The 25,454-nt window shown below is 47.9% G+C and overlaps 1 protein-coding gene, 1 non-coding gene and 2 pseudogenes across 2 annotated transcripts in view; 2 read left to right on the top strand and 2 right to left on the bottom strand.

The window, feature by feature from the left end:
* Positions 1 to 25,454, bottom strand: part of LOC140207823 (uncharacterized) — a 189,751-nt gene that overhangs the window by 23,955 nt on the left and 140,342 nt on the right. The gene's annotated exons all lie outside the window — the stretch shown is intronic.
* LOC140208755 (U2 spliceosomal RNA) lies at positions 6,593 to 6,775 on the bottom strand. The gene has a single exon (XR_011888910.1). It is a non-coding gene; the product is annotated as a U2 spliceosomal RNA (small nuclear RNA).
* On the top strand, positions 15,021 to 15,201 carry LOC140208858 (U2 spliceosomal RNA; annotated as a pseudogene).
* Positions 22,557 to 25,454, top strand: part of LOC140207384 (uncharacterized) — a 33,308-nt pseudogene continuing 30,410 nt past the window's right edge.

The following is a 25,454-nucleotide window of genomic DNA, read 5'->3' as shown; positions in this document are numbered from 1 at the left end:
GCAGTGAGGGACATTGATAATGATGGGAACTCCGATCAGTGATTTACCGAAGGGTTTAATGTTTCCTGAAATATTCGAGTGAGAGAAATTCCCTCAGACCCACAGTTTGAATCACTTTGTTGATCAACTTGTTTGTTTGTGTTCAGACTTGGGAGGAATAAACTGGGAGATTCAGGAGTGAAACTGGTGTCTGCGGCTCTGAGGAACCCGGAGTGTAAAATACAGAAACTGTGGTAAGTACCAGACTGTGGGAGATTGTGTTTACAGTCACTGGGTGTCTGACACTGAACATTAATGTGATCAGTAATTGTGTTGCTGATAAACACTGGGGATTTGTACTGTCTCCTGTCTCTCTGTGTCCTTCACCCTTACTCTCTCTCATCTCCAGGCTGGACAGTGTCGGTCTCACAGATTCTGGTGCCGAGGATCTCATCTCCACTCTCAGTACAAACCCATCACTGACGGAGCTAGACCTGAGTGGTAATAAACTGGGAGATTCAGGAGTGAAACTGGTGTCTGCGGCTCTGAGGAACCCGGAGTGTAAAATACAGAAACTCTGGTAAGTACAAGACTGTGGGAGATTGTGTTTACAGTCACTGAGTGTGTGACACTGAACAATAATGTGATCAGTAATTTCTTTATTAACCTTTTTATTGATTTAAAAGTATAAATACAGTAAAGAGGAGAATTAGTTCAAGTATATATATCAGTAACAATATAAACCAAGATTAAGATAGACATTGTCAAAGTCATAGATATTAAACTAGTATAATATATAATAAAAGAAAATGAAAATAACAATTCTCCTCTTAACCAGTTTATGAAGAGAAAGGAAAAAACATTGGGTTTTAAATGAAAAGGGAAAAAAACCACTACACTATAACAAAACAAAAAAAGGGGGACTGGGCATCTCATTTTGAGGATACAACCCAAAAAGAGAGAGAGAGAAAGACTTTCTGATCAAATCTAAAACTTCGATTAAAAAAAGATCGTAAGAGTAATAAATCAAATTAAATGAAAATATTGGATAAAAGGTCACCATATTTGCTCAAATTTAAAGGATGTATCAAATGTCCGACTTCTTATTTTCTCTAAACTTAAACAGGACATAATGGAGGAGAGCCAGTAAATGACTGTAGGTGGATTAGAATCCTTCCACTCCAATAAAGTGGCTCTCCCAGCCGGTAAGGTCGAAACGGCTATCATACATCGAGCGGAAACAAGAATATTTCGTAAGCAAATTAGGTTGTAGATCCAGATCCAAGACTTTTGATAGTGTTTTAAAAACATCTCTGCAAAAGTTATCTGGCTTTATACAAGACCAATACATATGAGTTAAAGCGTCCAGCTCAATATTACATCTGTCACAAGTAGGATTAATACTGGAGAAAATATGCGCTGGTTTATCCTTTGACACATGGGCCCGATGCGCTACCTTGAACCGTATCAAGGAACGACAGGCACAAATAGATGAGTTGTTAACCAAATGAAAAGTTTTACTCCATTGATTATCTGAAAATGACTCTTGAAGAGCGTTTAATTTTATCATCAGATATCATTCGTGAACTCAATAACCGTTTATAGATTAAGCTAACAACCTTTTTTGAAATGGACTCTCCAGGAGGCGCTCATGGTGTGAGGTACATTTTGGCTTCGCTCCATTCCCTTTACTTCTTTTACCCGTAACCACCCTTATTTAATCTGTTTATACCGACACTAATAGGTTTATAACACAAATATATCTTTGAACTTTGATTTTAACTCGCTGGAAATGTGAACCAGAGGACGAGAAGTTAAAAATGGGAAAGACTCCAACGGCAACGGGAAAAAAAAGATGGCGATCCTAAAGCATCTAAGCAAATACCAATAACTTTTGAAATAATGTCGAATCTTCTAGAGGAAAAACTTAATCAAAGATTTGCTGTGTTTGAAGAAGTTTTGAAGATGATTCAAGATGACATTAGATCGTTTAGATGTGAAATTGATCAACAGCAAACTAGAATTTCAGAACTGGATGCTGCCCGTTGGCAGAGGACAAAAGATTGAAGCCCTGGAAAAAAATCTGGCTTCAACATCCCATGTTGGAACGTTATAAATCCAAGATTATTGATCTCGAAGATCAATCCCGATGACAGAACTTGCGGATAATCGGGCTTCCCAAAGATATCGAGACGGCCGATCCTACCAAATACTTTTCTCAATTTTTAATGGATGTGTTTGGTTCAGAGGTTTTGGAGGCCCCTCCATTGCTCGATCGCGTGCACCTTACATTGCGCCCCAAACCTTCCAGAGAATTTAAACTGAGACCCATTATTATTCTGTTCCATTATGCTCACATTAAGGATCGTGTGGTACGAGCTGCGTAGCGGAAAGATATGATCAAAGTTCAAAGTTTCAAATTTTGCCTCGTTGAAGATTTCAGTCCTGAAGTTCTGAGGGAATGGATAGCTTTTAAACCACAGATGTCAGAATTTTATCAAAAAGGCCTTAACCAGCGTTGCTGTTTCCAGCACGTTTGAAAATAGTTCTTGCCGATAACTCTCGTCGTCTGTTTAAATCTCCGGATGAAGCTCAGTTTTCTTGACAATCAGCGTTCCTCTGCTCCGGACTAATTAACGGACTGTTGTTTATTCTCTTTGTTCTTACATGCTTGTTTTTTCAGTAGATCCAGATCCAAAACTTTTGATAGTGTTTTCAAAACATCTCTCCAAAAGCTTACAGCTTTGGATTTTTATAATCTGAGGGCTTTTGCCCTGGGTTTGTAGGGTAGGTATTTTTCATATTTTCGGATAAGTTTTCTTTCTTTACTGATTCTGTATTTTATTTATTCTTTTTTACTTTTTATTTTTCTTTCTTTGAAACTTTATAGGCCTATATCCTTGCTAAATGTGGATTCCAAGATATTTTCAAAATTACTGGCAACTAGACTGGAGAAAGTATTGCCTCCAATTATTTCTGTTGACCAGACTGGATTTATTAAAAATCATTATTCCTTCTTTAATATTAGGAGATCAATGAATATTGTTTATACTTCTTCATCCAGAACTCCAGAATGTGTCATTTCACTGGACACTGAGAAAGCTTTTGACAGAGTCGAATGGACATATTTGTTTAATTCGCTTGAGAAATTCAATTTTAGTCCGATATTTATATCTTGGATTAAACTGATATACCTTACCCCCTTCGGCTTCGGTATTTACCAATAATCAAAGATCTCCCTTTTTTCAGTTATTTCCTGGTACTCGGCAGGGTTGCCCTCTTTGTCCATTATTATTTGATATCGCCCTGGAACCTTTAGCTATTGCTATTCGTGACTCTCCTAATATATTTGGCATTACCCGCAGGAATGAGATACACAAACTATCACTATATGCAGATGATTAATTACTATATATCTCTAACCCTGAGAAATCCATTCCGGCAGTTTTAGCTCTGCTTCCTCAGTTGAGTAACTTTTCCGCTTACAAATTGATTAATAAGAAGCATAAGGACTTATTGAAGTTCAATTTTTTTTCCTAAATCCTTTTTTAATACTGTTGATTCCAAAAGTTCCTCTTATATATGGCAGAATAAAAATCTCAGATTAAGTAAAAAATACTTACGTAGAACATAGACATAGAACATAGAATAGTACAGCACAGTACAGGCCCTTCGGCCCACAATGTTGTGCCGACCCTCAAACCCTGCCTCCCATGTAAGCCCCCCATCTTAGATTCCTCCATATACCTGTCTAGTAGTCTCTTAAACTTCACTAGTGTATCTGCCTCCACCACTGACTCAGGCAGTGCATTCCATGTACCAACCACTCTCTGAGTAAAATACCTTCCTCTAATATTCCCCTTGAACTTCCCACCCCTTACTTTAAAGCCATGTCCTCTTGTATTGAGCAGTGGTGCCCTGGGGAAGAGGCGCTGTCTATCCACTCTATCTATTCCTATTATCCTCTGCACCTCTATCATGTCTCCTCTCATCCTCCTTCTCTCCAAAGAGAGAAGCCCTAGCTCCCTTAATCTCTGATCATAATGCATACTTTCTAAACCAGGCAGCATCCTGGTAAATCTCCTCTGTACCCTTTCCAATGCTTCCACATCCTTCCTTTCGTGAGGTGACCAGAACTGGACACAGTACTCCAAGTGTGGCCTAACCAGAGTTTTATAGAGCTGCATCATTACATAGCGATTCTTAAACTCTATCCCTCGACTTATGAAAGCTAACACCCCATAAGCTTTCTTAACTACCCTATCCACCTGTGAGGCAACTTTCAGGGATCTGTGGACATGCACCCCGAGATCCCTCTGCTCCTCCACACTACCAAGTATCCTGCCATTTACTTTGTACTCTGCTTTGGAGTTTGTCCTTCCAAACTGTACCATCTCACACTTCTCCGGGTTGAACTCCATCTGCCACTTCTCAGCCCACTTCTGCATCCTGTCAATGTCTCTCTGCAATCTTTGACAATCCTCTACACTATCTACAACACCACCAACCTTTGTGTCGTCTGCAAACTTGCCAACCCACCCTTCTACCCCCACATCCAGGTCATTAATAAAAATCACAAAAAGTAGAGGTCCCAGAACAGATCCTTGTGGGACACCACTAGTCACAATCCTCCAATCTGAATGCCCTCCCTCTACCACCACCCTCTGCCTTCTGCAGGCAAACCAATTCTGAATTCACCTGGCCAAACTTCCCTGGATCCCATGCCTTCTAACTTTCTGAATAAGCCTACCGTGTGGATCCTTGTCAAATGTCTTACTAAAATCCATATAGATCACATCCACTGCACTACCCTCATCTATATGCCTGGTCACCTCCTCAAATAACTATCAGGCTTGTTAGACACGATCTGCCCTTCACAAAGCCATGCTGAATGTCCCTGATCAGACCATGATTCTCTAAATGCCTATAGATCCTATCTCTAAGAATCTTTTCCAACAGCTTTCCCACCACAGACGTAAGGCTCCCTGGTCTATAATTACCCAAACTATCCCTACTACCTTTTTTGATGGGGGACATTTTGGCCAATTCCCTGCCCTCCCCTTTAATGGCTGCACGCCAGGTTTAATTCCCAACCGTTCTAACGGAACTGGCTCCAGCCTGAAGCTGTCTGTCGTTCGGAGCGTTCCCACAGTGATGTATTTCCGCCTCCTGTCCAGTGGCACAGCTTCCAGTGGATGTGCGGGTTTGAGACTCCCCCACGAGACCCCGGGGAATTAGACAGGAAGAGCCCGGGGGCCGGGGTTCAGTCTGGGACACTGGTGTCCCGGGGCAGGATTATCCCGGGAGAGAATCCTTTTGCTCCCTTTGCTGAGGACGGTGCATTCGGCAGTCTGGCTGATATAATGATGTTAAATTGACAAATACCTCGGCAGTGACCCTGGATCTGCAGCGATCTCGGACACGGCCCTGAAGTGTGATTTTATAATCATCGGTTCCCCAATGCAGAGTGACGGTGAGAAACGGGACTGATTATTCAAACTGTCACCCGTTGTCACCGGTCAGTTAATTGTGTGTGATTCTGAGTGAGTCGGGAGCAGCTTATTTATCCCTGCACACGAGCAGCTCACACATTGTTTAATTTACATTTGTCATGATGAAATCAATAAACCACTGTAATTTCCTGTCTTGGTGTCAGACTCGAGTCTCACTAGAGGAGAAACAGTACCCTGGGGTTACTGCTGCCCACCGCACCCGGTGAACTGCAATAATGGTGTGAGCTCCTCACACTGGTACGGCAGCATCTCAGCTCCAGGCTGAGGGATGTCAGTCTGATAGTGTCTGGTCCCCAGGATCTGTTCACTCCCCATCCCGGCTGACCACCGCATCCTCTCACGCCAGATACTCGCACTATCCTGATCCCCACCTTCCTGCGTGCTTTCTTGCTCTCACAGTCAAAAACAATAAAGGAGATTGGAAGCTCATATACTGTATAATATCGGACCCACGTCCACCAAGGTCGCAAACAGAAGGGAACAGAAGCAATCAACACGGGCTGAAGCTCCCTCTTTACAGACCTGGCACACAAACCCGGGGCCAGACAGAGTCAAGCTTCCTCCGCACAGACCCAGCTCACACCCCCACAATCAAAGCATCTCATAATCTTATACACCTCTATCAGGCCACCTCTCATCCTCTGTTGCTCCAAGGAGAAAAGGCCAAGTTCACTCAACCTATTCTCATAAGGCATGCTCCCCAATCCAGGCAATATCCTTGTAAATCTCCTCTGCACCCTCCCCATGGTTTCCATATCCTTCCTGTAGTGAAGCGACCAGATCTGAGCCAGTACTCCAAGTGGGGTCTGACCAGTGTCTATATAGCTGCAACATTACCTCTCGGCTCCTAAATTCAATGCCACGATTGATGAAGGCCAATATACCGTACACCTTCTTAACCACGGAGTCAACCTGCACAGCTGCTTTGAGCATCCTATGGACTCGGACCTCAAGAACCCTCTGATGCTCCACACTGCCAGGAGTCTTACCATTAACACTACCTGTAAAAGTACAACGAAGGAATAGGGAAAAAGCCTAAGAAGGTTAATGCGTACGGATAACTGCATTCTACTCTTTATTTGTTGTTTAATCTCCCCGAGGGGAGGTGCAGCATTCCGAGGGGTACTGCAATACTGGGTCGATGCACGGAGTGGACGAAGGAAGCCCCTATTCCATCTTCCTGTTCCAAAAATCAATGTAATATATGGTCCCAGATAAGGGACGCATCAGATTTTAAACTGATAAGAACTGATTTTTTTGAAAAATATACTTTATTCAGAAATATTACAAAATAAAATTATTTGCAAAAAAACATTTGTTGACCCTAAGTCCTTATAGAATAAATAAAGATGTTTACAATAAATCATTCATTGACTCTCATTCCTTTACTGATGTTCCATTACAGTCTATACCTTTCCACATTTCCAGCCACTCCTGTAGCACGATGTTGATTCATCTATCCACACCACTGAGGAGAGGAATACTCTTCGCCACCCGACTCCTCGCACTCCCGCGCGCGGGTGACAAACCGAAAACTGTGGTCCTTCTCCAGCCGGCTTTTGCGGTGGCTGCACCAAGTTTGAGTGCATCCCTCAGCACGTGATTTATAATTTAAATTTTTAATATTTACTATCAATTTGTACTCCAGGGAGCACGAAGAGCAGAATCAAATATCGCTGTGATGATTGTACGCTCTAGTATCAATTGTTTGGCAACAATAAAGTACTCCTGCAGCTGAGAATGTGCCAGTCGGCAGCACATTCTCCCACGGACATCTCCATGTGCTGGTAAATCATCAATTTTCGGGCCGACCGAAGAGCGTCCTTCACCGAGTTGATGATCTGACAGCAGCACCGGATGTTGGTCTCCGTGTGCGTCCCCGGGAACAGCCCGTAGATCAGAGAGTCCTCGGTTACGCAGCTGCTGGGGTTGAAACGTGACACCGTCCCTTCCGTCATCCTCCACACCCTCTCTGCGAACTGACAGTGTGCGAAGAGGTGGGTCACAGACTCCTCCTCACTGCAGTCCTCCCGTGAGCAGTGGGGAGCGGAGACGATGTTCCAGGCGTACAGGAGGGATCTGACTGGGAGGGCCCCTCTCATCGCCAGCCAGGCAAGGTCCTGGTGACTGTTGGTGAGGTCTGGCGATGAGGCATTTTGCCAGATGAACTGGACGGTCTGCTCAAGGAACCACCCCACTGTGTCCATCTCGTCCTTCTCCTGCAGTGCCTGCAGGACACTTCGTGCCGACCACTGCCTGATGACCCTGTGGTCAAAGGCGTTCTCCTGGAAGAACTTTTCTATGAAGGACAGGTATGCCGGCAACGACCAGCTGACGGGGGCGTTGCGCGGGAGTGGGGCCAGACCCATCCTTCCTAGCCCGGGTGACAGGTAGAACCTGGGCACAGAGTGGTACTTGGTGCCCACATACCTGGGTTCTACACACAACCTGATGCAGCCACACACGAAGCTGGCCATCAGGATGAGGGCGACATTGGGGACATTCTTGCCCCCATTATCCAGGGACTTGTGCATAACGGTCTGTCTCACCCGCTCCACCTTGGATCCCCAGACGAATCTGAAGACAGCTCGGGTGATTTCCGAGCTGCAGGAGCTGGGGACGGGCCACACCTGCGCCAAGTACAGCAGCCCTGAGAGCACCTCACACCTGATGACCAGGTTCTTGCCCGTTATCGACAGGGAGCGCCCTCCCCACAGTCCCAGTCTCTGTTTCACCTTGGCAGTCCGCTCCTGCCAGTTCTTGTTGCACGCCTCAGCCCCTCCAAACCAGATCGCCAACACCTTCACGTGGTCAGACCTGATGGCGAAGGGGACGTTGGATCGGTCCGGCCAGTTGCCGAATAGCATAGCTTCGCTCTTCGTGCGGTTGACCCTGGCCTCCGACACTAGCTCAAACTGTTCGCAGATGCCAATCAACCTGCAAACTGACCTCGGATCAGAGCAGAAGAGGGTGACGTCGTCCATGTACAGGGAGGTTTTCACTTGGGTCCCTCCACTGCCTGGCAGCATCACCCCTCTTATGCCCTCATCCCTCCTGATGGCTTCGGCAAAGGGTTCAATGCAGCAAACAAGACAGGGGAGAGAGGTTTCCCACCCATTGACCTGGACTGCACTACAGATGTCTGTGTCGAGCAGTCTGATCTGATTCCGGATTCCCTCCCCAAAACCAATTTTGGAGAGCACATCCGCCATGTACGTGTGCGATATCCTGTCGAAGACTTTCTCCTGGTCCAAGCTGACCAGGCAGGCGTTCACCCCTGTCCTGCACATCGGCGATGGTGTCCCTCAGCAGCGTGAGGCTGTCTGAGATCTTCCTGCCCGGTACAGCACAGGTTTGGTCCGGGTGGATCACCTGTCCCAGAGCAGACTCGACCCTGTTGGCAATGGCCTTCAACAGGATCTTGTAGTCCACATTCAGGAGAGATGGGTCTCCAATTCCTGATGTCCTCCCTTTCCCCCTTCTGCTTGCAGATGAGGGTGATCGTGCCCTTCCTCATGGACTCTGACATACTGCCGGCCAGAAGCATAGCGTTGTACACTTCCAGCAGGTCTGGGCCCATCCAGTTCCACAGAGCCGAGTACAACTTAGCCGGTAAGCCGTCGCCTCCGGGAGTCTTACCCGACCCAAAGGAATGGATGGAGCCTGTCAACTCGACCAGAGTCAGTGGCTGATCCAGACTCTCCCGCTTGCCGTCGCCTAAGACCTGCGTGATAGATGACAGGAAGTTGCGGGAGGCTGTGGATTCTGTGGCCTTTTCATCGTACAGACCGGCATAGAAGGACCTGCAGATCCTCAGTATGTCATTCTACGAGGACACGACTGAGCCGTCCTCTTCCTTAAGGTTGAGGATCACAGAGCTCCCCTTGTGCACCTTCTGGAAGAAGAAGCCTGAGCACGTCTCGTCCTGCTCCACGGTTTGGACCCTTGATCGGTAGATGATCTTGGAGGATTCAGCGGCAAGGTGCTGGGCTTTCGGGCTCTTCACCTCTCGCAGTTCCTCCCCGACATCCACCCCCTTCGACTGCAGAAGGAGGAGTTACTGCAACTCTGTCTGGAGTTTACGCAGTTCCATATAACCATATAACAATTACAGCACGGAAAGAGGCCATCTTGGCCCTTCTAGTCCATGCTGAACTCTTACTCTCACCTAGTCCCACCGACCTGCACTCAGCCCATAACCTTCCATTCCTTTCCTGTCCAATTTAACTTTAAATGACAACCTCAAACCTGCCTCGACCAGTTCCCTCTGCTCCTGGCTTGCTTTCTGGATACCCTTGCGTATGAAGAACTTCTTGATGTTCTCCTTGGTGGCTTCCCACCAGAGAACTGGGGAATCAAAGGTTTTCAAGGTTTTCCAACCTGTGTACTCCTCCTCTAGTCCTACTTGTAGCAGAAAGAGTGAAGATGTATCAATTAGTCGGCCAGGCAGCATCTCTAGGGAGAGGTACAGTCGACGTTTCAGGCCGAGACCCTTCCTTCAGTTAGTCCTGACGAGGGGTCTCGGCCTGAAACGTCGACTGTACCTCTTCCTGGAGATGCTGCCTGGCCTGCTGCGTTCACCAGCAACTTTGATGTGTGTTGCTTGAATTTCCAGCATCTGCAGAATTCCTCGTGTTTGTGCATCAGTTAGTGATCTCCAAACTGAGTTGGGTCTCACTGATGTAGAGGAGGCTACACTGGGAGGAAGTGTGATTATGAAAGAGGTGTAGGGATAGATGTAACACTTATTGTGGTTGCAGGGTGTTTGGCAGACGAGAGTCACAGCGGGAGTGATCCCTGTGATAAATGGAGACGGACGTGGAGAGGAAGATGTGCCTGGTGGTGAGATCCTGGTGGAGATAGTGGAAATTGCAGAGAATATGTTGAATGCAGAGCTTCAGTGAATGGCAGATGCAGAAAAGGTAATCCTATCGTTATTATGTCGTGGAGGGGACATGGGGAGAGGGCAGACGTGCAGGAAATGGAGGAGTTACGGGTGAGTTCTGTATTGATTGCAGTGGGCAGGAAACCCCTTTATTGATTGAAAAAAGATTTCTTGGATGTCCTAGCATGAAAAACCTCCTCATAAAATCAGATGCAGCAGAGACAAAGAAACTGAGAGAAGGGAATAGTATCCTTGAAAGTGACAGTGTGAGCAGAGTTTCCATAGGTCCATTTAATGTCAGAAAGTAACTGTTGTGGACAAGGTAACTGTGGGAGTCAGTAGGTTTGTTAAAGAGGCCAGAAGGTAATCCGTTTCTGGAGACAGAGAGAGACAGATCAGGAAAGGGGAGTGAGATCATAAAAATGGACCAAGCAAATTTGAGAGAGGGGGTGTATGTTGGTGGGAAAGTTGACAAATCTGACGACAACATGAGGAAATCTGCAGATGCTGGAATTTTAAGCAACACACATAAAAGTTGCTGGTGAACGCAGCAGGCCAGGCAGCATCTCTAGGAAGAGGTACAGTCGACGTTTCAGACCGAGACCCTTCGTCAGGGCTCACTCCAGACTAAGTCTGACGAGCTCCACACGGGAGCTGGAAACAGCATCAATGACGTCATCAATGTGGTGGAGAAAGTTTTACCTGTCTACCTTTGAACGCTCCAAAAACAGCCCAAAATTTTAAAACAACACCAAATTACTTCACTATACTCAATGCGGCACTAGCCAAAGGGCAGATTACAAATCATTTCCTTACTCAATGAGAAAGGTTCAATCTTCTTCCATGGTGTCAGGTAGTTTCTTTGCATCCCAATCGCAGTACTCTTGGCAACTCACAGCAGGCTGGTCCCAGGGTAACTCTGTAACCCAAAATCATAGTCATACTTTATTGATCCTGGGGGAAATTGGTTTTCATTACAGTTGCACCATAAATAATAATAAAACCATAAATAGTTAAATAGTAATATGTAAATTATGCGAGGAAATAAGTCCAGGACCAGCCTATTGGTTCAGGGTGTCTGACCCTCCAGGGGAGGAGTTGTAAAGTTTGATGGCCACAGGCAGGAATGACGCTCTGTACTGCATCTCGGTGGAATGAGTCTCTGGCTGAATGTACTCCTGTGCCCAACCAGTACATCATGTAGTGGATGGGAGACATTGTCCAAGATAGCATGCAACTTGGACAGCATCCTCTCTTCAGACACCACCGTCAGAGAGTCCAGTTCCATCCCCACAACATCACTGGCCTTACGAATGAGTTTGTTGATTCTGTTCACACAAAATAATCTGCAGATGCTGGGGTTGTTGATTCTGTCGGTGTCTGCTACCCTCAGCCTGCTGCCTCAGAACACAACAGCAAACATGATAGCACTGGCCACCATAGACCCGTAGAACATGCATCATAAAGACCTGTGGCTAGTACATTCTGCCCAGGAGATGTGCCCTGGCACTGAAGAGCAATCTCCCTGTTCAATCACAGCTACACTACCATTTAAAAGAAAACGATTAAAATAAATTTGAGAAACTTCAGCCTTGCAAACAGCCAAGCTTTAAAGTTCCCAAACCACAGCGGGAGAAAGGCAAAGAAGTCAGAATGTTACAGTGCTGGTTATTTAACATTCTGTAATCTACAACTTAGTATTCTTCTATCACAACAATAGTGTTGAACGAATAGGGTTCACTGCATAGGGTTATTGAAACGCTAATCTGTGGCTGGTCCTGCAAAAAAAAAATTGCTCCCCAGGGATGGACGAAAGGAACTGGGAGAATAATATAACGACAGAATGGCAATCTTTTGAAATAAAATAGGTGCTGGGAATACTTGCCACTTCAGTCAGCATTTTGCAGAGAAATAGAGCAAATGTGTCAGGTTAATGGCTCTTAGAACTGATGAAAGATCACTGCCATGATTAAGAATCACATCTGAATCATTAACTGCTTCTTTCTCTACAGAATGCTGCATTACCACCAAATCCTTTTCAGCATTTTATGCCTCTTTTCCCCAGATTTCCACCTTTTTTTTTCCTCCTTGGAGACGTAGTAAGTGATACAAGCCATAGGTTGGAGAATGTTGTTAAATGCTGGATGGAGCTGGACAAACTTAGGCAAATACGGAATGTTCATAATTAATTCCGGTATTTGGCTGGTGGGATACGGCAGAAAGGCCTTCGGATGTCAGGAAAGTAGTATACCCACATTCTCCCGATTATCGCCGATTTCTTAATGGAACCAGTTCTGGTCAACAAGCTTTCTTTACCAATGAAGTCCAGCCGGACGGTTAGATTATTTTCTGTGGAAATAATCCATTGACTGCAATGCTGTTATTTGCCACATGCCAGCTCACACTTAAATATTGTCCGAGTTGCAACCCTACCCCCTCCCTTTCATCCGACTCTATCCCGTCCCTCTCCCCGACCAACTCAACTACCCATCGTCCCCCATCAAACGACCTCACTTACCCCATTTACAACCCTCTCCTTCTTCGCAATCCCCAGCCATCGCTTCCACCCGATGTTCCTAGCCACCCTCCTCCCGTTTCCGGAGGACCCCCTCCCCAATCACCTGCCCCGCCAGGCTCGCCAAACGACCCGGCCGCAACTTCGCTTCTCTCGCTGCAACGCCTTCCGTAAACGTCATCACGCTTGCAATGACATCAGACGCTAGGGGGCGGGCAGAACAGCTGAGAGGAGGAGTTTGCATACAAACCAGGGCCGCCTCTCTCATTTGGTTGGCGGAATATCCGCTATTTTACATGATCAGCTGTATTCCGAAAGAGATTCCGCGACAAGGGAGAAAAATACAACTTATGTCAAAGACTGAGCGAAATTACACCAAACCTACTTCAAAAGTTGAAGAGAGGTAGGATAAATCGGTGTCCTGTAGACAGTCGGTCCAACTTAATAGAGGGAAGACTAGCAAGATCCGAAAGGGTCCGGACATTTGTGGTATCGCTTCTCGGCCTTTTGGCTAAGATCAAGTGTAGTATCAGGAGGGATGAGGGCATAAGAGGGGTGACGCTGCCAGGCAGTGGAGGGACCCAAGTGAAAACCTCCCTGTACATGGACGACGTCACCGTCTTCTGCTCTGATCCGAGGTCAGTTCGCAGGTTGATTGGCACCTGCGAACAGTTCGAGCTAGCGTCGGGGGCCAGGGTCAACCGCACGAAGAGCGAAGCTATGCTCTTTGGCAACTGGCCCGACCGATCCAGCGTCCCCTTCACCATCAGGTCTGACCACGTGAAGGTGTTGGGGATCTGGTTCGGAGGGGCTGAGGCGTGCAACAAGAACTGGCAGGAGCGGACTGCCAAGGTGAAACAGAAACTGGGACTGTGGGGAGGGCGCTCCCTGTCGATAACGGGCAAGAACCTGGTCATCAGGTGTGAGGTACTCTCAGGGCTGCTGTACTTGGCGCAGGTCTGGCCCGTCCCCCGCTCCTACAGCTCGGAAATCACCCGGGCTGTCTTCAGATTCGTCTGGGGATCCAAGATGGAGCGGGTGAGACGGACCGCCATGCACAAGTCCCTGGACAACGGGGGCAAGAACGTCCCCAATGTCGCCCTCACCCTGATGGCCAGCTTCGTATGTGGCTGCATCAGGTTGTGTGTAGAGCCCAGGTATGTGGGCACCAAGTACCACTATGTGCCCAGGTTCTACTTGTCGCCCTGGCTGCGAAGGATGGGTCTGGCCCCACTCCCGCGCAACGCCCCAGTCAGCTGGTCGTTGCCGGCATACCTATCCCACGTAGCAAAGTTCTTCCAGGAGAACGCCTTTGACCACAAGGCCATCAGGCAGTGGTCGGCACGAAGTGTCCTGCAGGCACTGCAGGAGAAGGACGTGATGGACACAGTGGGGTGGTTCCCTGAGCAGACCGTCCAGTTCATCTGGCAAAATGCCTCATCGCCAGATCTCACCAACAGGCACCAAGACCTCGCCTGGCTGGCGGTGAGAGGGGCCCTCCCAGTCAGAGCCCTCCTGTACGCCCGGAACGTCGTCTCCGCACCCCACTGCCCACGGGAGGACTGCAGTGAGGAGGAGTCTGTGACCCACCTCTTTGCACACTGCCAGTTCGCAAAGAGGGTGTGGAGGAGGATGGACGGGCTAGTGTCACGTTTCATCCCCAGCAGCTGCGTGACAGAGGACTCTCTGATCTACGGGCTGTTCCCGGGGACGCACACGGAGACCAACATCCGGTGCTGCTGGCAGATCATCAACTCGGTGAAAGACGCACTTTGGTCAGCCCGAAACTTGATGATCTACCAGCACATGGAGATGTCCGTGGGAGAATGCTGCCGACTGGCACACTCTCGGCTGCAGGAGTACGTGCTGAGGGACGCACTGAAACTTGGTGCAGCCACCGCAAGGGCCCGGTGGGGAAGGACCACAGTATAGGTTTCTCCACCCGTGGGAGTGGGAGGGGTCGGTGGGCGAGGAGTATACCCCTCAACAATGAGATGCTAAGCTGAACTACTGGAGTGCCACGTGGGTGGCTATAAACACGGGTATTTTACTGAGTATAATGGAAACATATGTAAAGGATGAAAAGTGATTGAATGGTTTATTGTATATATTTATTTTTGAATAAAGTATATTTTGAAATAAAAAAAAAAAAAAAATCTGTTCTTATCAGTTTAATATCTGATACGTCCCTTATCTGGGGACCATATATTAAATTGATTTTTGGAACAGGGAGATGGAATAGGGGCTTGCTCCGTCCACTCCGCGCATCGACCCGGTATTGCAGTGCCTCCGGGAACGGTGCACCTCCCCTCGGGGAAACTAACAACAAATGAAAAATAGAATCCGGTTGTCTCCATGCTTCCTGTTTCTGCCCCGTACTTTTCGCAGGCTACATTTGTTTTTAATGAGGGGACACAGCAGCTCAAAGGCAACCATGGGAAAATGGCAACAGAAACAGCACGCACACAATTTACAGCAGTCGTGGATAAAGTCAGGTCGGCAGTAAAACACACGCAGACGATTAATAACGAACGTGGGAATAAAGTACACACACACACATCCAAGGGAAAAGTCAATACGATGCCCGAGCCCCTTCACTGTACAGGCACGGCTCAATGCTATCAGGGACAATCACCAACCCTATTCAATGCACAGCTTACCAACAATTTCCTCCAGCGCTGTTCCACGGTTCTCAGCCTGGAATGAAGCAGAGTGGTCCCTCGGAAATGGCAAAGAGAGCGTCCAGCCCTTTTCATGCAGGAAGGCTGAAGTGCCCGGCCCAGGTAATTCACAGGAACGCTAACGGCTCGGTGCCGGCAGGGTTAAGCTGATTACAAGGCCGGTGGTTAGGTGTGCAGTGATGGGCGAGGAGGGGTCAATCCTTGATTGGCAGGGGGCGTGTCTTCTGACCAGGCGTGGGCAGTGCTGTCACGTGACAGTCAGCACAGTCCACCCCTCGGCAGCCTCGCCACTCGCCAGGCGTTACCGCAGTGAAAAGGAAAGGAATACATCTTACTCTATTTATAAGGTGAACGCTATATCTGACTATACAGAACTAAAGAAAGACAGACGTGCTCTTAAAAATTTGGCAGACAACATAATATACACACAGCGATGATAAATAACGAGAATGAGTGCAATCGCCCAGTTGCCCACCACCCCACCGCCACAAAGCTCCTTCCACAGGGTGCAGAGGTCAGGGTTGGGGATCCATGTCCATGTACAGCTGCCTGCGCGTAAAACGGGGAGGGCTTGTCTCCAGCCCTTGCCTCTGCCCCCACTGCATCTATTCAAGGAGAGTGATACCATCCCGCACGGTCCTCCCGTTAGCTGGTGTCATGAGGGGCAGGATCACTGACTATATCGGGGTGCGCGGTGCTGACCAGGTATCCTGCGACGGTACCGGTCACCCGGGTGTTTTATAAAAATTACGGTCGCAGGCTCCCTGGTAGATGCCGTTGACCAGCGCCCACTCTCTAACAACCCGGGTGCCCTGACTGACCGTACCCCATTGCGGGCGCCAGTGTAGATCCCACTCCAGGAGGGTGGGGTATCGGACCCTCACAGCGGTCACCACCCGATCCCACAGGGTAGAGCCTACCCGGATCTTCGGCTGCGGCGCCCGTGGGGCGTTGTTGATCAGACAGGCTCCCCGGGGCGCTCGCCTCTTGATCAGAGAGGCTCATGTTGGGGCCCCCCTCATCCCACAGCCGGAGCAGCCCCGCGGCCAGGTGCTCGCAACGTGGGTCCAACTGCTCGGGCCAGTCCACCGGTTTACCGTGGTCCGCCAGGCCTCAAATCCCTCTCTCGTCGGTCCAGCCGGGAATCCTACGCTCGGTGCCTGTACTGGCCATTTTGCCCCTGTTCCAGAACACTTTCCCCACGCAGCGCCAGTGAGGAAACAGATTCTGCAGGTCTCAAAGTCAAGGGCTCTGGGCTCACAGTCTGGGTAGTGAAGGATTTTATTTACAGAAGGCAAACGGGGGGAAATGGCAACGGAAGCAACACGCGCACAACTTACAGTAGTCGGATCAGCAATAAATCACATTAAATCGCGTGGGGACAAAGTATACAACCACCCTTGACTTTGTGCAGGCGCGGCTCTTCTGCTTAGGGACAATATCCACACTCCCAACCCTATTCAAAGCACAACTCACGGACAGCAGAGTGGTCCCTCGGAGGTAGCACAAAAGAGAAAGGGTCATGCACACGTGGGCTGCTTTATAGGTCTGGAAGGTCCAGCCCAGGTGATTCACAGGGAAGCCAATGGCTCGGTGCCAGCAGGGTTAAACTGATTACAAAGGCCAATTACCCGAGGCCAAGTACAAGGCTAATTAACGAGGCCAATGGTGAGGTGTGCATTGATGGGCGAGGCGGGGTCAAACCTTGATTGGCAGGTGACGTGTTTCCGGCCAGGTAAATGGGCAGAGCCGTCACGTGACGGTCCCGACCCCCCCCCCCCCCGAGTCCAGATGCCAACTGCGTTTCATTGGCTTTGTATCTGGAGTCGGCACAATGACAAAGCTGCGTCCGGTCTGATCTAATCACTCAATTCAGACCCAAACAGGAAATGTGCAGGTTTCATTTAAATCTCTCCATGTGTATGAACACTAATTACTATTCACATTCCTCCAGTCTCACTGGACAGGAAACATCAGGTGAGAAACAGCAGGAGGTGGCCATTCAGCCCCTCTAACCATCAACAAGATGACGGCTGCTCTCCCATCTCAGCCACATGTCTCTGCCCGATCCTCATTTCCTCGATCCCTTCGGTCTCCACACATCTACCAGCCTCTGTTTTATGTGAGGACGATCACTGAGTCTTCACCGGCCTCTGTGGTGGGGATTTACAGACATTCACCACCCTCGGAGTGGAGACATTTCCCCTCATCTCAGTCCCGGACAGTCCACCTCCTTTTTCAGAGACTGGGATCCCTGGTTCAACCGGTAATGATATTGTGCATTTCAATGTGTTCACCTCTCAGTCCTCGATTCTCTAAATGAAAGGGTTATCGCATTTGATCTTTCTTCACATGATGACCCCACCACTCCAGGGATCAGTCTGGTGAATCTTCATTGCACTCTCTATAACAAATACTCTCCAACCTCTTTGTTAATCCTCTATGGAATTAATTTCCATCTTCTTCAGCCCCGTGTTGCCCCAACCACTCACCTCCCACCCCCATCACTATTTCCACCTTCCCACCTCCCCCTCACCTGGATCCACCTCTCACTCCCCAGCTCTTGCCCCATCCCCACCCCTCACCTCTTTTCTCGGACTATTTCCCGTCCACTCTCAGTCCAGAGGGAGGGTCTCGGCCCGAAATGTTGACGGTCCATTTCCCTCCACAGATGCTGCCCGACCCACTGAGTTCCTCCGGCAGTTTGTTCTTTGGTCTGTGTGACCCGTGTTAGTGTGGGGAGCGGGATTTTACACCATATTCCCGGTACAGTCTCAACAAAACACAAATAATTGTCACTTTGCCCGGACCATCGGCCCCGCTTGCAGGGCAACAGTCTGCCGGTGTTTGCCCCCCAATGTGGTGAATCGCCACCACCGTGGGCTCAGACATTTCCACAGATGAGCCCCTCCTGTCCCCACCGGGACAAACATCCTGTCCGCCCCCTCTCTCCCCGTCTTCATCCTCTCCCTCCCCGGGGAACCGGCATCAAACCGACGGGCCGAGCGGTCTCCTCCTACCTCTCAGCGACACATCAGACTCCGGCCGCAGGAGACGCTTCACAAACGCCCCAACTTCCCTCGGAGGGAAATGGAAATAAATCAGAAAGCGGACATTTACTTTGACGGTTGTCCCGCCGTGACGGAAAGTTCGGGAGACGGAGTCAGCGGGGGTAACGCCCTCTCGGCTGGTCCGCCTCCACTATTGGTTGTAACCAGTGATTGACATCGTTTCGCACCAATGGGAATGGCGGAGCTCCAGACTCCTCTGTTGACAGGGGTGGGGGAGGGGCTGGTCACGTGATTAGTAGCCCAGCCGTTGAACCGATAAAGCTCGAGCTCACCAGCGCGCGGGGACGTAAGACACCGCGCACGTGCTGACAGATCCCGCTGTGGGGGACCCATGTGTGACGTCAGGAGCGTGGATGCGCCTGTGTGACGTCACCTGTGGGGGAGCGCTCGTATTTAGAAACACCTGAATGGACGGTTCTTATGATTTCGGTGGGACAACAACATTAATCAGGGGTTTCATCACTGAATCCAGTGTTGTGAGATGTAAAGTCCCCTGTTATGTGTCCGGCTGTGCCGTGTTGTTGGTGGAGTGGGCAGCCTGGTGTTTGTCTCGATTCGGGTCACAACACCAGAATTGCCAGCGGGGTCCACACACAGTGTATTAGTGACCAGAAAACCTCCCGTCCCTGCGGTCTCTGTCTCCTGGTAAACTCAACACCCTGACAATGTGGACCAGAGACACCCCTTCCTCTCAGAGTCAGGGGATCACTCAGACAGCTGATCACTGAGAGGAATTATATTTATTGGTCATTAAACTTCACCCAGATTGGTTTGGACGGATTTGATGTGGAGTTCGGGGTGTCACAGTGAAAGGGCCGGACGGCCGAACTCTCTCCGTTGTCCAAACATCTTTCCAGGTGAGGCGACACTTCACCTGTGTATCTGTGAATATATATATGAATAGGGCTTCTTACAATGTCAAGCACTAAACCAAGATGAAAGAAATTTATGAATTCCAGAGCTCCACAGAAATGTAGTGATAGTTAAGACATTAACAAGATTATAGCCTATCACTGCATTTCAGTGTGTAACTGGTACAATAAAACATATAATACTTAATTTAATAATATGACACGGTTGCACTCACTAATTATCACAAAATATAATTAGCAAATAAAGTAACGTTGTTTGCTTAGAAGCCATAGGGTTGTTGGTGAAAAAATTTTACTTTTGTATTAGCGAGTTCTATGTCAATGCATCGGATGACAGATTTACGAGTGAAGTCGAATATTGAAAGGAAAGGACAGAGAGGTCGTGGAGGGCTATCATCTAGTTATCACAACGCCATAAATACAACTTAAGTATACCAACGATGGGCTTGCTCTGCGGCTTGAGATACTAAACAGAAGAACGGCACTTTATTCACAAAATCCTCATAGCCCACAGTGACTGTGCACTGATCCCAGCAATGGAACCCGCCACTGCAGCCCCACAGTGCACTGTGTACAGATTGCAAAGCTACGAAAGAGTATGTGAATAGCCTCCCCTCCCCCAACTCCGCTCTTTCTGCGTCACCAGCAGACTGGGACATCTCACGTCTCGCTGCCTCCGCCAGGCCATTAAACTGTGAAGAACTGTGGTCAGGGACTGATTTCTGGGGTACTCCAAACGCTACCTCCTTCCGGTCTGAAAACGACCCACTCATCCGACCACACACAACCGGCAGTTTATCGGTCTCCAAAGAGAAAACCTAATCAGGTACTCCTGAGGATCAATACCATTGCTGGCTCCTAGTTTACCACCGTCAAATGCCAGGAGGGACATAATAATCAGAAAGTCTCCAGTCACAGCCGTGTAAATAAAATGTGATCTTAGTAGGTGTGTGGCACATGCTCAGAATGCGAAGGAGACAGACAAACTGAGCCAAGTCACAGACTGAGGAAGGGGAGGAATGATCCATTTTGATACCGAGAGGGAAGCAGAACGTTTCTTATTGTGCCTGATGCCGGAACTGTAGCTAGTTAGAAGATGAAATCTTGTTCCTCCAAATTGTTTTGAGTTGTGACAGTGTTTTACCAGAAGGCACCATGGAGACTAAAATTATCTCAGTTGAAATGTCCTTCACCCACTGACGTGCTTTGTAAACTTTTAGCAGTGTAGAAAAGTCAAAGGATTTGTGTATGGGAATCACAGCCACAACAGGTACTTACTGTCTCTAGTGAGTTCACAATAAATAGAGGCCACATTTCTGTCGAGAGTGAGCAAAGAGTTTTACTCAATCTTCACAGCTGCTGCAACACCAGAAACTTCACATCAGGGAGGAAGTTCAAATTAGCTCCGTGTTAAATGTTTAACCATCACGGTGACTGAAGGCAGCTGCAGGTTCATGAGGGACTGTTACTGTCAGAATCTGCAGTTCTTGCGGCTGCTCATCGCACCCAGGACTGAACCCTGGTCACTGAGCATTGGAGGAGTTTGTTCTGCTGATAATTAGCCTGAAAGTAGACTGATGTTTAATGTTGTGGATCTGTGAAAGATAAATCGGTTCTGTATCAAATCCCGTGTCTCAGGTACTTACTGTCTCTACCACACTCACAATGTACACGAGAGAGGCCACTCGGCCCATCTGGTCCCTGCCCATGTTTCTGTTCCATATCAGTATTTTAAAATCCATCCCTGCCGTTCCCCTCTCACTCTCCCTGTGATGACAGGTTGCAGCTAGTCACCACTCCGTGGGATAGCAGACTTCCCTTGAATTTCATAGAATCATAGAAATCAATAGCACAGTACAGGCTGTTCGGCCCACAGTGTTGTGCCGACCATGTAACCTACTCTCGAAAGAGCCTAGAATTACCGTCGCACATAGCCCTCTATTTTTCTAAGCTCCACGTACCTATCTATTCTCTTTAAAGACTCAATTGCATCCGCCTCCACCACCATCACCGGCAGTGCATTCCATACGCCCACCGCTCTGACTTCTGTCTTGCAAATACTTTCAAACACCTTAACGCTCTGCCCCCGAGTGTTCGCCATTTCAGTCCAGGGAAAAAGCAACTGGCTATTCCACGACCAATGCCTCTCATGATTTTATACACCTGTACGAATTCCCTGCATGATTTTCTCCAGTTTGAATCAGATGATGAGCTCACTGTAGCTTTGACATTCCTCAGGACTCTGGACTAAGGGGGTTAAATTCCTTCTCCGCTGCTCTTTTCAACATTTCGTGTCATTTTCAGTAATTACAAAGACAGTTGGGTTGTTGCAATGCGCCTGTGAAGTCCGACAGCAGACTAGCGAGTGAATGTTCGATGGAGCAGAGTCAGAAACTAGAGTTGGCATCCTGAGTCAGGGCTTTGGGGCTCCAAAAGGAAATGGGGCCTATCATTTACAAGGACGAGGAGGAAGTGAATCAGACCGGCAGCATGTGGCTACAAATGAAGGATCAGAAACATCTGGAAACTGGTTAACTGAAAAAAGTGTGGTTAAATTCTGCAAATTACTGGTGGAAATCAACAGATCAGACAGCAAATGTGGAGAGGAATAAATAGACAACGATTAGGCCGAGCTCCTTCAGAATGCCTAGACTGTGTGCTCCTCTGCTTAGTTGCTGCCTGAACTGCAGAGTTGCTTCAGCATTTTGTGTGTGTGCGTCTCTGCATTTCCAGTAACAGCAGAACCCCTTGTGTTTTATATCTATATTTTTAAGAGGATTGTACTTTGGCATTAGATACATGTTGATATTGAGCATATTGTTTACGGGAGCCGCTTTCTGCGTTAAAACAGTTGCTGAGTATTCTATATACACAAAAAAACTGAGGTGGACAAGGAACTAGTGCTTGCAGAAACTATTAATGGCACCGGGATGACCCATAAGGGCCTGCGTTAAAAATTTCGCCGGCGCTGAAGCATTGATCAAATGCGCAGGCGTCAAGGTTGATGACGTTGGTGAATATCACGCATGCGCGTAGTACACAAAGGCCTCGGGATCACGGCTCCAGGATCGGGCGCAGGTAAGCGAGAATCTCGGGGCGATGCTGTGACTCCGGACTCCGTGACCCGCAATCCCGGGACAGTCCTGCTCTCTTCCCTCTCTCTCAGCCCCACCATCCGTACACGGGCCCCGGGGAGCTTCCGGCTGATGAGGGAATGGGAACCGATGGGTCTCTCAGACAGAGCTGAGCTCCAGCTGTCTAAATGCAAGGATCGGGAACTCGGAGAAAGGGAACAAAATCTTTTACATCAGCTGTTGTGAAAATCACCTTTGTTCTGCCTCCAGTCACAAACAAGAGAAAATCTGCAGATGCTGGAAATCCGAGCAACACACACAAATTGCTGGAGGAACTCAGCATTAGTACTCTTTTCCATAGATGCTGCCTGGCCTGCTGAGTTCCCCCAGCATTTTGTGTCTGTTGCTTGTTCCACCCCCTCTTGTTCTGGACTTTTCTACCCGTGAGAACATGTTTTGTCCCACTCTCTCTGGGTACATAATGATATCAAACGCCTTTGTCCAGGGCAACAAGTAGCTTTCACATCACAAATGTGCCAGACTCCAATGAGACAGACTACTGCCCTTCCCTTCATATGCATTGGCATTGCCATCACTGAGTTCACCACCGTCAGTCACCTGGGGGAGGGTTCAGGGGAAATATTTATATACAACACAGAAACTGGTGTTACCTGTGTGTATTGTGGTGATGCAAAAGTTGCTGGAGAATTTGCAAGTGGGACGAAGTGGTGTGATATTTGGAATTCTGACTTTTTAAAGTGTCATTTAGCAAGAGAAACACATATGGACAATGTGCAAAAGCTCTGGTGGGAAAATCCTTTATTACCCGTTACAGGCCTGCTACATAAATTGTGTGAGAGTGCAGATGAAATCAATCAAACCCAGAGGAGATCAAAGTTCTTACTGACAGTGATTTGCTGGCTGTTGAAATAAATACCTCGCTATATAAAATTCATTATGCACATGTCACTGGTTAAAAGAATGCACAGTTTAAGCTTTATGTGCACACTGGTCATTACAAATTAGAGGGGACATTGGTGGGAAGGTGGGGAGACCTCCAGTGTCCCTGATGCCCTCACCTACAAGATGTGCATCCAGCTGCAGCTTGTAACCCTGCACTTTACGGAGTTGGAACTTGAAATGGATGAATTCCGGATCATCCAGGAGTCGGAGGGGGTGATAGATATGACATGAAGAGAGGTGAGTTACACCCAAGGTGCAGGACACAGGAAACTGGGTGAGAGTCAGGAAGGGGAATGAGGTTAAATAGCCATCACAGAGTACTCTTGCTGCCATCCCACGCAACAGCAGGTGGACCACTTTAGAAACTGTTGGGGGGATTACCTGGCAGAGGAAAGTCAAAGGGCTGATAGGGGATTCGGTATTTAGCGGAACAGAACAAGAGGGGACTGATATCCTAGTGGTAATGCTTCTAGTGTGGGGTGAGGGGTGATGAGGTTAAAATAAGTTGTAGGGGGAATGGGAACCAGAATGACAGAACAGATAGTGGAGAGATTGAATTGAATTGACTTTATTACATACATTCTTCCTAGACATGAGGAGTAGAAATCTTTGTTACTTTTATGTCTAAATGTGCAATGTGTAATTTATAGTAATATATAATAAATAGTTTGTACATAGGACAGTCAATATAAAGTAGAAATGCAATTGTATCAGCATGAATTAATCAGTCTGATGGCCTGGTGGAAGATGATGTCCCGGAGCCTGCTGGTCCTTTTGCTGTGGTACCGTTTCCTGGATGGTAGCAGCAGGAACAGTTTGTGGTTGTGGTGAATTGCGTCCCCAATATCCTTCGGGCCCTTTTTACACACCTGTCTCTGTAAATGTCCTGAATAGTGGGAAGTTCACATCTACAGATGTGCTGGGCTATCTGCACCACTCTCTGCAGGTTCCTGTGATTAAAGGAAGTACAGTTCCCATACCAGGCAGTGATGCAGCCAGTCAGGATGCTCTCAATTGTGTCCCTGTAGAAAGTTCTTAGGATTTGGGGCCTTATCCCAAACTTCTTCAACCGTCTGAGGTGAAAGAGGTGCTGTTGTGCTCGTTTCACAACACAGCCGGTATGTACAGACCACGTAAGATCCTTGGTGATGTTTATGCCGAGGAACTTAAAGCTGTTCACCCTCTCAACCCCAGATCCATTGATGTCAATAGGGGTTAGCCGGTCTCCATTCTTCCTGTCATCCACAATCAGCCCCTTTATTTTTGTGACAATGAGGGAGAGTTTGTTTTCTTGACACTAGTCAGATGTTGTTCAGACCTCAGATAGATTCAGCAATCAAATGGTTGAGCATGGTGTGATGAATGTGGTGAGCTGTGTATATCACAATGCAAGAAGCATCGCAGGAAAGCCAGATGAGCGCAGGACAGGGAATTATGATATTGTAGCCATTATTGGGACTTGGTTGCACCGAACAGTCTGAGGGATTTAGAGGAACCAATTTGTAGAGAGATGGCAGACCATGCCAAGAAACAAAGGTTGATTCAGTAAGTGATTTTATCTTTCCATATATTGACTGGGACTCCCATACTGTAAAAGGACTAGATGGGGTAGAGTTTGTCAAATGTGCCCTTAATCAGTAATTAGAATTCCTGATGTAGAAGTGTGCAATAAGCTGTTAGGAAATGATCCAGGGCTGGTGACAGAAATTAGTGATCATAATGCCATGAGATTCAAAGTAAGTATGGGAAAAGAGAGGTCTGGACCATGGGTTGAGGTTCTTAATTGGAGAAAGGTCAATTTTGATGGTATCAGAAAGGATCTGACAAGTGTGGTTTGGGACAGGCTGTTTTCTGGCAAAGGAGTACTTGGCAAGTGGGAGGCCTTCAGAAGTGAAGTTTTG

This window comes from Mobula birostris, chromosome 13, assembly GCF_030028105.1.
Source record: "Mobula birostris isolate sMobBir1 chromosome 13, sMobBir1.hap1, whole genome shotgun sequence".
Lineage (NCBI taxonomy): Eukaryota > Metazoa > Chordata > Chondrichthyes > Myliobatiformes > Myliobatidae > Mobula > Mobula birostris.
This window is presented reverse-complemented; position numbering and strand designations above follow the sequence as displayed.